At 36.5% G+C, this 14,368-nt stretch overlaps 1 pseudogene; it reads right to left on the reverse strand.

Moving 5' to 3' along the window:
- The window catches only part of LOC123574076 (large ribosomal subunit protein uL30-like), a 54,367-nt pseudogene that overhangs the window by 10,962 nt on the left and 29,037 nt on the right, over positions 1 to 14,368 (reverse strand).

Below are 14,368 nucleotides of genomic sequence, written 5' to 3' on the forward strand. Positions count from 1 at the left end.
AACAAATATTCCAAACTATATTATTTGACCATTGGATCCCCAAATCTCATGTCTTTCTCACATTATAATATACAATCATTGCTTCTTAATAATCCCCAAAAGTCTTAACTTCCAGCACCAACCCAAAACTCCAAAGTCTCACTTAACAGTCAAGGAAAGGTCTACAGCTTGAGTCTGTAAATAAGGTATTTATCTCCAAAATAGAGTGGTGTACAGGCTTTGTGTAAACATTCCCATTTCAAAAGGGAAAAACTGGCAAAAAGAGGGGAGTAACCAGCCCCGGGCAAGTCTGAAATGCATCAGGGCAGGCATTAAATCTTAAAGCTCCCAAATGATTTACTTTGACTCTATATCCCACATCCTGGGTGCACTGGTAAAAGAGGTAGACCACCAAAACCTCTGGCAGCCCTATCCTGATGGCTTTGCTGGCTGAAGCCCCATATGGCTTCTCTCACTGCTTGGAATCAAATGTCTGTGATTTTTCCAAGCTAAGGGTACACACTGCCAGTGACTCTGTCATTCTGGGGTCTGGATGGTGGTGGCCCTCCTTCCACAGCTCCAATAGGCAGTGCCCCAATGGGTACTCTCTCTGGGGACTCCATCTCTACACACCCTCTCAGTCCAGCCTTAGTCAAGGTTCTCTGCAGCAGCTTCACCCCATGGCAGGCTTTTGCCTAGGCACCCAGGCTTTCCAATACATCCTCTGAAATGTAGGCGAAACTGCCAAGCCTTCTTCACTCTTGCATTCTGCATGCCTGCAGACTTAATGCCACATGGAAGCCATGAAGGCTTATGGCTTGTGCTCTCCAGAGAAGTGACCTGAGCCAGACTCAGGGGCCTTTGAAGCAAGGATGGAGCCTGAGAAGCCAAGATTCAAGGAGCAGTTCCAGAGATGGTGCAAGGGAGCTGCAGGCCTCCTAGTTCTGGCCCCAGAAACCATTCTGTCTTCTCAAGCCTGTGAGCCTGTGATGGTAGGGGCTGCCTTGATGGTCTCTGAAATGCCTTTGGTGCCTTGTCCCTATTGTTTTGACCATTAGCACCTGGCTCTCTTCTATCCTCATTAACCCTTCTAGCAAACAGTTACTAGAAGTCTGCCTGGATTCTTCATCCAAAAACATACATTTTCTCCTCTACCACATGGCCAGGCTGTGAATTTTCCAAAGTTTTATGCTCTGCTTCCCTTTTAATTTGAAGTTCCAACTTTAGGTCATTTCTTTGCTCCCATATGTGATTGTAGGCTAACAGAAGCCACCATGCCACTTCTTGAATGCTTTGCTGCTTGGAAATCTCCTCTGCCAAGTACCCTAGGCCACCACTCTTAAGTTCTACCTTCCACAAAGCCCTAAGGCATGGACACAGTGCAGCCAAGTTCTTTGCAAGGGCTAAAAATGGGTGACTTTTGCTCCAGTTCCAAACCAGTTCCTCACTTCCATTCTGAGACCTCCTCGGCATGGTCTTTACTGTTCACATTTCAATTAGCATTTTGGTCACAACCACTTAATCTCGAGGAAGTTTAAACTTTCCCTTCTCTTCTTGTCTTCTTCTGAGCCCTCCAAACTCTTCCAATCTCTGCCTATTACCCACCACCAAAGCCACTTCCACATTTTCAAATATCTTTATAGGAACAACCCATTCCTCAGGATCAATGTTTTTGTCTTAGTCTGTTGGTGTTGCTATAAAGAAGTACCTAAGGCTGGGTAATTATAAAGAAAAGAAGTTTATTTGGCTGACAGTTCTTCAGGCTGTACAAAAAGCATAGCATCAGCATCTACTTCTAGTGAGGGCCTCAGGAAGCTTCTACTCATGGTAGAAGGCAAAGAGGAGAAAGTATCACATGGCAGGAGAGGTAAGAAGAGAGAGAGGAGGTAAGTGCCAGGCTGTTTTTAATAATCAGACCTTGTAGGAACTAACAGAAGGAAAACCACTCATTACTGTAATGAAGGCACCAACCAGTCCATGAAGAATCCACCTCCATTACTCAAACACCTACCTGTCCCCACCTCCAACACTGGTGATCACATTTCTACATGAGATTTGGAGTGGACAAATATTCAGATTGTATCACCGGGTATATAAGATGTTATTTAGTGCTCCGTTATCTTAGATACTATGCAGTACAAAAGCTAGAATAATTGATATGTAAAGGAGTTTTAAAAACTTGTCTTAAATAATGTTTAATTAGTAGTTGATATCACTCCAATGTGCTCTTCAGTATAATTTTACCATGGGGTATATGCACATATTATTGTTCGTATGTATCACTATATTTTACCACTAATTTCCCCTAAATTCAAAACCTATTTGGAATAAGACAACTCTCTATTGTGAATTCAGGATAGAAGTGGAGTTGTAAGGCTATACATCTCTATTTGTGTGTCATGCAAATGAATAACAATAGGCATATACAGTTTTACTGTTAACTAGATACAGGGGGCTTTTGATTTTACCACCATGTGAAAGTTTCTATCTACTTCTGAAAATAGCTGCCCTTTTATTTTTTATATAGTAATGGTTCATCTTCAAGGACTAACAAGAAAGGGTATGTTGCCATCCCTGCAGAAAGAAAGGCATATAGATTCATATAATTCATAGATATTGAAAAACAGGGTACTCTCTCCCACACATAAAATATGAGTTCTAGTTTAACATTATCTATTTCTTATATAAAGCACATTGTGTGTAATAAAGGTTAAATATCAACATAGGTAAATTAAGTTTGGGCTAACTAGGTTTAGTTCCATTTGTCTGAAATAATCGTTCTTTGTTCTTCGTTATATGCACAGATACAAACATTAAAAGAGAAAAAAAAAATTGAGTGTAACACTTCAGTGTCTGTGATTCAGTGATAAATGCCTGAAAGTCTTATCTTTTTCATTAGTATAATGAATCAATGAAGTAATATGCACTGGCTTCTGCTCCTAGCATGTGCATTTCTGCTAAGGAAAAGTAACAAATGCAGATTTCATTTACTACTTGCATGCTTCCTAGGGATATGGCAAGCAAAGGGAAAAAATAAATACAAATGTTTTGACTTATTTCCTAGTTTGTGATAATTAATATTTAGATGTCTGTCTTCTCATTTGTAATATATTATTCATCTTGATACATGTGTTTATGTGTGTATGTTTGTGCATTCAGTTCAGCAGATGTATTATGCACCTACTATTTGAAGGTTCAGTGATAGGTGCTAGAGGGAATACAAAGGTGAATAAATCGCAAGTCTTATTTTCATAGAACTTATAGATTAATTGGAGTAGATAGAGTAGATATATATATCTTTATGTTCAGGGAGAGCTTAATCTAACCTGAACTCACAATTAGAGGCAAACCTGGATCTGACATGAGGCTATTTATAGTTTTTATTCTTCTTCTATGTTACTATTCATACATTTGCTATGAAGATAATAATGTTTGATTATGGCATACTATCCCTGACTCCACCAGTGTATTATTAAATATACACATATACATGCCAAATTACCTTTCTAAAATCTAAATAATTCTGAATTCTGAAACACATCTAGATGTATAGGTTTTGGATCCAGGACTAATACTGAACAGATCTGGCCTGCCATGTTTGATTGTAGCCAGTGGGAACTGCAGTCCAGCCCAGTCTACTTCTATATCTGGGGCTCTGTTGGCCTGGAGAAAACTGTTGATATATTTGCACAAAGAAGTTTTCTTCTGACAAGCCCTGCCTGGGAAGGGAACAATGGGACCTCAGGAGATACCTTTCTCTAATATGTTTCTTGAAAATTGGCTGAGGTTTTGAAGGAGATTAAGTTTGAGGTAGGAGTGATCACAAATCTGATAGGGGAAGGAATGTGTAAAGAAGATTCTAAGAAAGACTTATGAAGAATACTCATGTAATAGTGTTCCTTAAAACTATCCATCTAACAGCAATGGCAAGAAAGTAGCTGAAAAAAGACAGTCAGACAGACAGACAGACACACACACACACACACACACACACACACAGAGAGAGAGAGAGAGAGAAACAGTCGTTAACATGGCAGAAAACTCCCATTTACTCCTTATGACAACAGTAGGAATAGAGCACTTTTATTATCCCCTTTTTACAAATTAGAAGATTCACATTTACTGAGGAATTTGTCCATGACCACACAACTGTAGGTTGTGACAGGAGAAATGTAACGCAAGCTGATGCCACTTTAAAGCTAGTACTCTAACCACTATACTACATTGGAATACTGGACTAGGAACGTGATAAATCTGAATTCTGTTGCTAACTGTGCCAGCTCTCCACAGCAATCATTGCCCCTTAAGGTTGCAGAGTAGCGGGGACCAAAAACAAAACCCAACAACAACCAAAGCAAAGTTGCAGAGAATAGCTTCAAAAGACTGGTTAGTGTTTTGTGATGGAGAACCCAGCTCTGGTTACCCCAATTCTAACTGGGATCCTCTGCTTGGTTTCCCTACTCCTCAATAATAAATGTTAGTTAAATTCCCTGAACTCCAACTCCTCGTCTTGCAAATGAAGTAGTTGGAAAGAGAAACATTGTTCTGCTTCCAACTCTCTTAAATGTGCAAGTTTCTCACTAAGTCCATTACTTGACAAATAGGACAGGCTGGTTTGAAGTCTTATGAAAAGTTTCATCTTCTCCTATATCTTAAAATCTTTGGCAGTTTCCCCCATGCTTTCTATTTGAAACTGTTGACTCTGTTTTTATCTGTTGCATAACTTTTTATCTTCTGAGCTACCCTAGTTTTATCGTCAGAGCATTTCAGTATGTACACACAGTCATATGATATTTATTTTTATTTCCACATTGACTTAAATTTAATTTGTAGTTATATTCCAATGTCAGTTTGATTTTCTGGTGTTTATTGCTTTCAAAATATTGGCTTCATTCATTCATTCATTTATTCACTCAATTTCTTCAAAACATATTGAGCTCCGACAGTGTTCCAGGAACTCTAAGAAGCACTCAAGATAAAAAGATGAATAAATCATGTTCTTTTGAAACTAATAGTTTACTTGGGTGTATAAATTAGCAATTGCCAGGGCAAGTTGTTTTTAGTACAAGTATTATAGAATAATGAAGACCAAAAAAGAGTATTTTTAAAATTATCTTTCAATGGATCTTAAGAGGGCACCCCAGAGTTGCTCATTATCTGAGTGATATCTGGAAAGGTGACTGAGATGGGCCTGGTAAATTAGAACAGAAAGGGCATTTCAGGTAGAAAGAACATTGTTTTATTTGTGTTATTTTATGTTTTGTAATTATTGCCACCCCAATTTTTTTCATTATAGTTATAGAAAGACAGTTCGAAGTAGTGAATTGATCTTTGTTTTTCATAGTTTCCATTAAAATTAATTACAGAGATTATGCTGGAACAACCATCACATGTAAGCCATTCAGTTAATTTGGGTTCTCTTAAATTTTATATATTATGAAAAACCAAATAAGGAAACGGATGATATGTCTTGGTTAAGTTATTTAAATGCTATAAATTGATGCCTAAAAATAAATTTCCACTGTTCAAACAACTACACTATTAATAAAAATCTCTATGCTGATCCCTTATTTAAGCCTCTTAGTTGCAAGTAGCAGAAGTTCACTCTGGCTGATTACTAAATAAGTCAGTTTATTAAAATAAGTCTGTTTCAAAGAATTTCTAGAAAAAAAGAACTTCATTTGAAACTAAACTTTTAAAAGCAGTGCCATGAATCCTGCCATAAAATTGGTCTGATGAGAAAATCCTTCACCTTTGCCGTAGAAATTTAGCCATTACACTGATAACTTGTATTGCAGGCATTTTGGTCCCCAAAGCTTAACTTTACTATAACTTATATTACCAAAATTAATGTCACTGTGGCTTTTGCTTTAGTGGTCCCAACTACCTGTAATAATCACTTGCACATACTTGAACCCCTGAATTCATGCTACAGAGCAACACAGTTATTTACTTTTTTTCCCACCCCAAAATATCCTAGGCAGAGATACATGAAACTTTGTTTATTCAATAAATTCTTATTGAATGCTTACAACTATGCACCTAAATTTTGTGAGCAAAATATGTGTTTGACTTATTGTAATCATTCTCATTTTAACATACATCAAAAGTGATATGTACAAGGCACAGTGGTTGGCCAAAGACATAAGTAGTCTTCCTATGTGTAACTGAGGTAAGCTTCATAGAGGAGGAGATACTTCATTGTTCTTATATGATATATACATATATTAAGTCATCAAGCTATATACCTTAAATATGTATATCTTAATGTATTTTCTGCTACTATAGCAGAATATCCAGACTGGATAACTTATAAAGAACAGAAGTTTATTTGGCTCATAGTTGTGGAGGCTGGGAAGTCCAAGAACATGGCACCATCATCTGACATGGGCCATCCCACAGCAGAAGGCATCACATGGTGAGGAAGTGCATGTGTGAGACAGAGAAGAAAGAGGCTGAACTTACGAGAAGCCCACCCCCATGATAATTAACCTACTGCCTCAATAACAACATTAATCCACTCATGAGGGTAGAACTCTCATGGTCTAATGATCTCTTAAAAGCCTCACCCCTTAATACTGTTAAAATGGCAATTAAGTTTGCAATACATGAACTTTTGGGGGATACATTCCAAACATTGCCATTAACAATTTAATAAATTACTAGTCTGGCACAGAGAGTAAAGGCATCCTAGACAAAGGCACTGAAGCCAGAAAGAGAATATTATGTTCAAGAGCCTAGAAGTTTTATTTTGTTTATGTCTCAATGTTAACATTTACCTTGTGCCGTAAGTATCTATTTTAGTATATTTTTCTCCAGTAGTTTGTGAAAGCCTATTAGGACAATTTTTTTTGCGAATACTAATATCCTAATGTCATTATGTAAAGCAGAAATATCTCTTTAATAATCCAAAGGTGACCAATGATATAAAAGGTGTTTTTTTAAGCAGTTGAAGTTGTTCTGCTACAATGTGTTTCTGTAATGTAAATTAGCTCATAAATGATTGGTAAATAGGGAATGCTGTCATCTAAATGTAGAAGTTGCAATTTTTCCAGCAAGTTATTGATTTTTACCACAAAGTAACAGCAGCTGAATGCAAAGTATATTGGCAAAGCTGAATGAAATAAGGAACAGAGGAATTGAATACTGTCCACAGGCCTATAGTTTCTCTTGGCACAGTTTGGCAATGTACGCTGGCTTAGACGAACTTTTCCTCAATATTTGTGTATTCCTAGCATCTTCAACATTTTTCTACATCCCTTTGTATCAAATTACCTACATCGCTTTATTTTGAATGTAAATCGCTTTCTTCATAACAGCAATTCTTTAAATATTCTAGAAGTTTAATATTTTCTTTTTTTTAAGTGAGATATTTTAAATACATTTTATTATTATTTTTGTTACTGGCCTGGTTATATTTTAAATGATCTGGCCAACCCCATTTTCTCCATATGGTTGGTAATTTTAATGTGTGATTTTTAGGACTACAAGACTTTTCTGGAATTCTTACATTTTGTGATTTCTGAAAATTGTTTTTATGAAGAAAAACAGTGAAATCATTCATGAAATATTTTCAACAGCATCATGTGGAAGGAAAAAAGCTTTTCCTCCATATTTAAATAACAATCCATGAAAAAAATTAAGAAGAAAATCTACTTGCCTTCATTCCCCAGGCAATCCAGTTAATCTACTATTCATACAAATGCTTTCAGATAGATCTTTACCCCCACAGTAAAGCCATATCCACTGCCAAAACACAGAGTACAAAAACAAATAAATGTTAGAACAGTGAATAGCAATGTAGTCCAACACTTTGTTTTGATAATTGGCACATCCCATGCAATAAATTTCTGGCACTGTTCAATTCAGCTGTTCCTCTTATGTTACATTTTTTTCCTGTGCTGTCTGTTGCTTTCTGTCTTTCCAATTAGATTGCAAACTACTTAAGAGACATATTTTTTATTTCTGCATTTCTCAGGACTTAGCAAAATATCAGGCAGAGTACGGGCACCTGAAATTTGTTTTCTAGTTGATTTGTAAGTTGGGTTGACTTGCATTAAACTTAGAGAAACAATTATTGAAAAGAGTTGCCTTTCAACATTTGAATTAAAAGCAGACAAATCAAAGAGAAAGATGACCCATGTTTCCCTCATACATAAAACATTTTGTGGTTATCTCTTTGGGTTTTAGAGGATATTACTTTCTTATTTTGTCTCAAGGTCTAGTCCCTGTAAGGTTAAGAATTTCAGAGAGCTACAGAAGAGTATTATGTCCCCTCTGTGTTGACAATTTTCTTTATTATTATAGACAAATAACTACTTCTGAGGTTGTTGGCCTGAGTCACATTTCTCCTAGTAGAAAGGCTTTGTTTGTGTGTGTGTTTTCTTCTTCCTTTTTTTTTTTTTCTCAATCCCCTTGGTAGAAGAAAAAAATACTTGTCCTTGGTGGCTGTATATTTTCATCAAGCCAAGAATGTCAGCTTCAGAAAATAATTAATGCAGCAATTATGGCTTCTGTAGGTGATTAAATTGCTGAAAACAGATATTAACACATTGCATCATTTTTTTTTTAGGAGTGAACTAGCACTCTCCATACCCTTCCTAGTCCTGTACTTGGTTCCATTTATTTGCTTAAGCAAAAATAGGACAATTATATAAATATATATGATCTAGGTAAGTGTGTATGCTCTTAGTCATGCCGTTGATGTCTCTCCGTTATTATTTCTAAGCAATGGTGGAAAATCCCAGTCACATTCATTTTGGATTACATCTGTATAAATGGAGAAATCCTGATGAGAATATACCTGCACTTGACAATGTGAGATTTTGCCAATTATTTCAAGACACATTTCAACCTTATGATACCTTTTGTTAAAAGCCTTTGAAAAGAGAGATTATTTGAGGGATTTAAGGCTATTTATCATAGCCCAGAGACAGATGTGCTTCGCTGGACAGCTATAATACACCATATGGTTAGTCACGTCAGCATATGTACTGGAAGAAGGACCCTCACAATCTAGTGATCCATACATAGCTACAAATAAGAAAAGAAAATAAAATAGACATGTTTTATACTAGTTATTTTAAATTTCACTGAAATTTCCCTGATATTATAAACTAAAATTTTCTGTTAGGTAGTTAATGCAGAATTATATATCTTTATAGTAGCCATTGTTATTAGTGAATTGTGCTAAGCACCAAGTTTTCCTGGCATATTACATATCTCCAAATTTTCTGAAAACCCACCTAATTAGAACAACTAAAAAGATGTGAGCTACTACTACATTATTTGTTAAGGTTACTGTACCATGATGTTTTGGAATTGCCACGTGAATGAGTGATTATGTAATACTGTCTGCAATTGACTCTGTTTTCTTCTAGTTTTAAATGTTGCACCAAAGGAAAGAGCATGGTGCCTTTAGGAGACTTCTTAAAATTTTTCTATCTCAAATTTCTCAGTATCACTCAATCCTACTATGGAATGTAATCAATGTCAGCCATCAAAAACACACAGCACTCATAATTCTTGGTGGTTAAACCTCTCAGTCAACTCCAGCTTTCCAGCTGGCCTACAGATGGATGCCTTAAATTTGAACGGTATACAACCCAGTTTAGTTAAGTATTTACCTGTCCCTGGTATTCCATTTTGAAATGCAAATGATGTCCAATAACCACAAGGGCCTTATCTCTTAGGGCAACTTCATATACCATTTTTATTTCTGAACTGTGAAGTTCGGGGCAGAATGAATAAGTAGAAGGAGTGACACTGAAAGACTAGAGGTAGATGGAGCCCAAAGGCAAAGTACAGGACATGGGAAAAACTTGCTTTCTGTCTTTACTCTGTAACCCGAACTTGCTTTTTGTTGGCTACCATTTTTTTGGAAGATTAGCTGCCTAGAGAAAAGGCAACTCTCTTGGGAACCAGAAGATTTGAGTAAAAGACCTAGTCATTAGTTGTATGATTAATTATTTAAGTGTCTTTGTCTTTTGTTGTTGTTATTAGTGTGGTTTAAAAAGAAACTGATAGGAAATCCCCCATTTAATGTGCTGGAAATAAGATAATTGAGAAATGGACTTTTATTTCACAGGTTGTAAACGGATGTCCCACTGATAACTTCAGCTCACAAGATGGGTTCTTTTTAGCTTAAACACTATCTAAAATGTTTTTGAATCTTTGGTTTAAAAATTTTGCATACAAATGTACATATTCTGCTTCTTATAAAAAAGCAGAAGTTCTGGGAACAAAGTGCTGAGTTGGGTGGCTGCTGTCCCTGTAGAAAATGAGTGCTCTCCAGGTCACCATCATCACCATTCTCTGTTATTTACACCTGGATGCCTTCACTCATTTATGTTACCTACATGACCCCTTAAGCTTTTGAATTTCTGATACCTATTGTCACCTTTGTAACTTGTCATGGTATTACTATAAAATATGACAAAGTAGAGTAACCTAGACATCCAGGAAAATATGAAATAGAATCGTGGAGAATATTTTCTCCCTCTTATTAACTCATGTTTTCTTGAATTCAAAATGGAGAATGAGAATGTTTAATAATCTTAGGATTCTTCTCTTTCTTTTCCGACCTACTCTGAAGCCATGACACATATCTCTAGTATCAAAGCAGTGTCTGCTATTTGTGGTAGGGTCCGTGGTTACAAGGCAGAATTTGGAAATGTCCACCAGGCAGAAAAATACAGAGGCCTGTCTTGCAGTTTCTCAAAGGAGAAGAGCATCAATATTGTCAAGCTTAAATTGTTTTCTTTCAAACTAAAAGCGAATATGTGATTTTGTTTCATTATTATTAAATGCATTTATGAAAAAATCTTTGCGTAATGAAACATTTGATACCGGTGTTATAGCCAACACTCCTGAGAAAAGAATGAGCCTGATTCCTAATCATACTTTGTTATATATTTTAAACAAGACACAAATTTTATTAACTTTACTTAAAAAATGTAAGTATAATGCCTTTGGTTTGTAAATGAACAATATGGCTCTGACATTTTCCCATGTTTTTAATAAAGCTAATTCTATATCCTATTTTTGGAGATATAATAAAGTTTTATGCATTTCTTCCATTTAAAATGTTAAATATCAACTGGAGTAAAGGCTGGCAAAGAACATGTAAAAGAAATGGACGTGTTTTTTCTCTTTCCACTTATTTGGATTTAACTTTTCTTCTTTTATTATTAAAGGGAAAATCTTATTAATAGATATTAAACATTTTTTAAATTATAACAATTTAAATCTATAAATTCCCTTATAAGCAACACGTTAGCTGCATCCCACACAGTTTGATATATGTTAAATTTGTATTCTCTTTAAAATATTTTTTGTATTATTTTATGATTTTTTTGATCTATAATTATATAAAAGTATGCCGACAAGTTTTCAAAATTTGGGTTAACTTTCTAGATACTTCACCATTATTTATTTCTAAATTAACCCTGTTGAGGTAGTAGATTTCAACTTTTGAAATTTATTGACGCTTGACTCATGGTGTGACACATCTTGACGACCTTTCCACGTGTACCTGAAAAAATTCTGCTTTCTGAAGTTGTTGAGTGTAAAATTCTGTAAATGATAATTAGTTTAAACTATTTTATAAAGCTGTATATGTTTCTATATCTTTATTGATTTCTATCTATTTGTTTAATCATATATTTAGATGGAGAGAAGAGTGTTAGAATCTTCAACTAGGTCATAGATTTGTCTCTTTCTACCTTTAATTCTATCTAGTTTTGCTTCATGTATTTTGAAAATCTGCTATTACTGTGTAAAAATTTATGACTGCTGTTTCCCCGATGAATTTACCTTTTTTATTATTATGGGATGACTCTCATTGGTTTTTATAATAATCTTGACTTTGAATATCTTATCCAATGTAGCTACACCAGCCTTCTCATGTTCATTGTGCAGAATATGCCTGCTTTCTTTCTTTCTTTCTTTCTTTCTTTCTTTTTTTTTTTTGAGACAGAGTCTTGCTCTGTCACCCAGGCTGGAGTGCAGTGGCGCTATCTCAGCTCACTGCAAGCTCCACCTCCCAGGTTCAGGCTGTTCTCCTGCCTCAGCCTCCCAAATAGCTGGAACTATAGGCGCCCGCCACCACGCCTGGCTATTTTTTGTATTTTTAGTGGAGGTGGGGTTTCACGGTGTTAGCCAGGATGGTCTCGATCTCCTGACCTCGTGATCCACCCACCTTGGCCTCCCAAAGTGCTGGGATTACAGGCCACCGCGCCAGGCCAACTGCTTGCTTTCTTTAGCGATCTGCACCTTCATTTCAAAGTGCCTGACTCTTCTGTTGTTTTAATGGAAAGTTCATCATGTATCTTCTGCCCTTCTAAACAAATGGATTCCAGTCTCTGCCCCTAGCAGTTGAAGTACCTGCCTAGATTTCTTAGCCTTCTAGCTTTCTGTCTTTTAGGGACTTTCTGGAATATTTCCCACTCATATTCAGCTTAGAGGTCAGTCAAGTATTTGATAGGAGTTAAAACTCAGAGTGAGAGCTTCTGCTGAGAGGTTGTCCCTGGATTCCATTTCCTTGCATTTCTAGCCTTTCTGGGAGCCCTGAGCTCCTTCCTCTGACACCCAAGCCACTAAGCAGTAGAGTTTTCTGTTTGAGTTTTAGCAGGCTTGTACCTCATGCAGTGAGGACTGCCCTTGGAATATATAAATCCACACAGGTGAATCTCAACAATTTACTTCATTCAAGGGTCAATCCCTAGTTTCAGCCTGCTTTTTAAGACTCAGTGAGTTTAAAGTTCTTATCTGTAAGACAACGTGTCCAAAAAATATCTATACTCCCATTAATAGAACTGAAACTGCCTGTACTCTAGTGGCAAATTTACACTCAGATGGTTGAGAGTGAAATGTGTTAAATCAGTGTTGTTGCAAAAATTCAGAGGGAATCCTCCATCTCCCTAGGTTGTGTCTAACTTCAAATACTTTTATGTATTACTACAATTGGTCACACAGCTAACACTGTGTGCATAAGATAACAAAAATGTGCACATTTGTTCCGAGGAAGGGAACTAGCAAACTCTCTGATCTAAGAAACAGTTATTCCTTCATACTTCCAACAAGTAAATATTTGTACTCACTCTGCTAAGTGCTGGGGAAAAGTGATGAGCAAGCGAAGCAGATATCTTTATTCCTAGGACACACTTGGAGGAGATAAGCAAAATTAAATTAGATCAGACAGTCACAAGTTATGTGAAGAAAAATCAAATAAGGCATAAAGAGAGACGGACAAATCTATTTTCTAGAAAGGGGATTCAGGCCAGGCGCCGTGGCTCATGCCTGTAATCACAGCACTTTGGGAGGCCGAGGTAGGCGGATCATGAGGTCAGGAGTTCAAGACCAGCCTGACCAAGATGGTGAAACCCCGACTCTACTAAAAATACAAAATTAACCGGGTGTTATGGCACGCGCCTGTAATCCCAGCTATTCAGGAAGCTGAGACAGGAGAATCACTTGAACCCAGTTGGCAGAGGTTGCAGTGAGCCGAGATCGAACCACTGCATTCCAGCCTGGGCGACAGAGCAAGACTCCATCTCAAAAAAAAAAAAAAAAAAAAAAGAAGAAAGAGGTGGGGATTCAGAGAAAATGTTTCTGAAGAGATGGAGTTTTAGCAGAGGTATGAGTGAGGTTGGGGACAAGCCTGGGTGAAGTTTGGAGAAACATCTTTCTAAGCAGAAAGGACCACAAGTACAAAGGCACAGAAGCTGGAATGGGAAAGAGAGTCACTGGGGCCAAATAGCAGGGACAATAATGGAAAATCACTGGAAGGGTCATTCCCTCCAGCCAAGAGCACACCCATCAGTTCATCTCCAGGTGCCCTACAAAATTGTCATTTTCTCTATTTTTTCTGACATCAAAAAGGTTGGGAAGCACTGCTCTAAGATAGCTCTCAAACACTTAATTTCATCTGTATAAAGCCTTCATTGTATCAACAGATCAGACTGGCTTGTCTTTTAGAATGAAGAATTCTTGAAGCAATAAATGAACTTACAATTCTTTATAAACATACAAGGCATCTAACATCAATTTCTTCCTTTTTCTCCCTTCACTGTATTATTTTCACTTACCAAAATTTCTGGACATACGTGATCGCTAGCAATCTGTTTCTATTTCTGTTTAGAGGAAGACTTTGAACTAAGAAGAAGTCAAATTCTAGCATTCATGTCAACTTTCTATTCAGTATTTTTACATTTGACTTTTAGATATAATTCATTTTTTCCTTTCTGCTTAAGTCAAATAATCTTCATATTCTTCCTGATTATGGTAGAAGCTCTGGAAGGTGCTGTCAATTTGAAAACAGTTTAAATCTAGTTGCTTTTTCAGAAAAAAAAAAAAAAATCAATTTTCTTCTGTGCTGCAAGGTTTATTA

Source organism: Macaca fascicularis, chromosome 6 (assembly GCF_037993035.2).
Source record: "Macaca fascicularis isolate 582-1 chromosome 6, T2T-MFA8v1.1".
In the NCBI taxonomy this organism is placed as follows: domain Eukaryota; kingdom Metazoa; phylum Chordata; class Mammalia; order Primates; family Cercopithecidae; genus Macaca; species Macaca fascicularis.